The sequence below is a fragment of the Oryx dammah genome, unplaced genomic scaffold (genome assembly GCF_014754425.2).
Source record: "Oryx dammah isolate SB20612 unplaced genomic scaffold, SCBI_Odam_1.1 HiC_scaffold_29, whole genome shotgun sequence".
NCBI lineage: Eukaryota > Metazoa > Chordata > Mammalia > Artiodactyla > Bovidae > Oryx > Oryx dammah.
In genome coordinates this window covers 102,510,804-102,514,041 of record NW_024070213.1, presented here as the reverse complement: position 1 = coordinate 102,514,041, position 3,238 = coordinate 102,510,804, and the positions used below count along the sequence as shown (strand labels likewise).

The 3,238-nt window shown below is 34.9% G+C and overlaps 1 pseudogene; it reads left to right on the top strand.

Annotated features, from left to right (window-relative positions):
- The first annotated feature begins 880 nt into the window (after positions 1–880).
- Positions 881–979, top strand: LOC120858952 (annotated as a pseudogene).
- The last annotated feature ends 2,259 nt before the right edge of the window (positions 980–3,238 follow it).

Here is a 3,238-nt window from a genome sequence, read left to right as displayed (position 1 = left end):
ACTGGAGTGGGTGCCATTGCCTTCTCCAGTTCACTCCACTAGTGCTTCTCAACTACACTGCAGGTAGGTGATAAAATTTCTTGGTGCCTTACCCAGATCCTCTTTACCAGTTTTTCTCTATTGTCAGTGCTGAAATGAATGGCTTATAACTGTGACCTTCTCAGAAGGACTGCCCGTGGCTGAAGGGAGCCAACTTTCCTGGGAACAGTTGGGCAGTTACATCACCTTCTCTCCATTTATTGACTAATAAAATCATAGAAATTCTGTTCCTCAGCCTCAGGGTGATGCAACTCTTGTTGGGGTAATTCACTGTTAAGGAATAGCCCTCATTCCCGTGTGTACCACACCAAAACTAGTTCACATCCTTGCTCAGATTTTTCTAGACTACTTGACTTCCTTCATTCTCTTACAGGATTTTCCTACAGAGCTGTCACTCAATACACCATGCACACCTGAATCTTTGTCTCAGTCTCTGCTTCTAGGATATAAGAAGTGATCCCTAGGCAGCTGACTGTAGAATGGGATTCAGGTGTTGAAAATATGGTGAACTGCTGAAATGAAGGCTCCATCTCAGGTGGTAGGTGGAAAATCAACAGTCGTGGTCTGTTGTAAAACTATAGTTTTTAACACTTTCACCTCTGAATTTGGTTTATTTGCAGTTGAAAAGGGATGCACTGGTATTTGATATCTGATAAATAAAATGTCTCTGGTCTTTAGCTAGAGATATTTTAGAAATACAGCTATTATAGTAATAATAATAATTGAGAAATTAGATAGGTGTTGGTAAGCAACATTGGTACTTTGAAAAGAAAAAAATGACAGACTTGGGATAATCAAACATCAATTTCTATAATTCAGATAAAAATTTAAGAGAGTCAGTGCTTGCTTCAGCCATACATACAATAAAATTGGAAAAAGAAGAATATCGTGGCCCCTGCACAAGGATGACATGCAAATTCATAAAGCATTCCATATTCAATTAAAAATGTGAGCCAGAGGCTTCCTTAACATTTGATAAAACAATTATTTTTTCTAGTAGGTGGACGGATCATGTTAAAGAGACTGGAATAGAAGTTTATTTCAAGTATAGATAAACATAGAAGAAGGTTGAATGCTCATCTTTGCAAATCTCTTTCATGAAGCCTGGATCACACTTATGCAAGGATCCTGAGACTTGAAATGGGAAAATTAGGTCGAGGAAACAATGCTATGAGGACCCGAGTCCCCCTGAGGTTTCTCACTCTAGAAAAGTAACTCTATATTTTATCCTCTTGCTAAAGGATAAAATATAGCCCTGTGCTTCAGAGCTATACAGAACTTTCAGATAAAGCAGAGCTTTTCCCAGTTAATGTCTGTCTTCTTCACCATGGGCTCCTACAATCCTCACATGCCTAACAAATCAATTATAAGCTAACCAACTGGAGAAGTGCTAGGCCTGCTAAGAAAGGAAAGGTTACATGACAGAGGAGCTGACGTAAGTGCCTAGCATTTAGCAACAGGGACTGGGATTTATGACTGAGAGTAGATCCTATGGGAGCTGAATCAAGGGGGCAGAATATAAAAGTGAAAAAGAAAAAGTTTGTCCGTAAGGAAACTCATGACACAAATTTAAATCTTGACTTAGGCCCCTATAGCCAATTTGATTATGTTTCTGAGATGTGTCTTCAGCACTTTGAAATAAATAGACCATACAAAGTATAGAATGTGCTAGGACTGCCATGGCAGATTGCAGAGAACAGCCATGGTTGATGTGGGAATTGTAGAATGAATCTGTTACAAAGGACGATAAATGACACCAGCTGTCTCATCAGGAGGTCCGTGATTTGTCATTTGAAGATAAAAAGGAACACATTGTGAGTGGGCAACAGCCCTGATAAAATGTTGAGCCATGTCTCTTCTTTTCTAAACTGGGATTATTGACAGAAGATGCTGTTATAGGACTGAAATCCCTAGCAACAGTGAGGATGATTGATCTCAATGGCAGAGGCCAAGGGTAAGCAAGGTGACTATAGACGCCATAACGGGACAACAAGTTTGAAATGGTAGCCTGTGGAGCATGACCATGCATGACTATATATAAAGATGTTTGGGGAGATGACCAACAAATATGGTGGTTTAGGGCAAGAGACATGACAGCAAACAAGTATATATATATATATTTTTTTTAATTAGACATTTGCATAATATTTTATGTATCTTTTTTATTATTATTATACTTAAATTCAATCAGCTAGTGTTAGTATCTTTCTGTTTGCACTTGCTTATTATTGATTTATCTATTACTCCTTGGTTTCAGGTTGATCCACAACTTATTTTAACTTGATGCTAGGTTTTTACCAATGAAGGGTCTTCGACAATTATACTGTTGTTACATTGATTTGTGGAAACCTAATATAACAGTTTTGAAATTATGGAATTTATGCCTATATAATCCTTATACCCAAAAACTGTATTTAAAATTTTTAAGACTCTAAAAAATTGATCTCAAAAGTAAATGTACATCCTTAATGAATTTCATAATATATAATCAAGTGGAGAAAAGGAGGAAGACAGGAACTTCTTTCTAAGCCTACAAAACATTTGAGAAAGAAATATAAAACAAACCAAAAAAATTAGAGGAAGAAGTTAATATAGTTAAAATATAAAATTAATAAATAGAAAATATGAAAAACAAAATTCTTAAATATCTGTGGGAGTTCTTTATTAAAAACAACTAGATTATCACTGCCCAATAGAGCTATTGATGATAGAAATATTCTATATCTCCACTGTCTAAAATAATTACATGTGACACTTGAAATGTGATGAGTGGAAGTTAAGAAATAGATTTTCAATTTTATTTAATTTTAATTAATATAAATTTAAAGGACATGTGACTAGTTGTTAATAATACTAGACAGCACAATCTTAGGTGAATAATTTTTCACAAGGATAACTCAAGGAAAAATATAAATTTTTTAAATATCTTATGAATTTAAAAATGTATAATCAAAGTCAATGTACAAATAATAGATTTGGTTTGGAAAAAATATATTTGATAAAGAATAGAGATGAAGGATAATGCCTATAGTATACAAAGAACCTTTACAAATTGGCAAAAGTGAATAAATAACCATACAGGAAAAAAGTAGATATGAAGGAACAATTCATAAATAAATAATAAATAAGGCCAACTGTGACAGTCAAAGTTATAAGGTGGCCTCCGTAATCCCTGGCATCCATTCCCTTGCAGAAATGT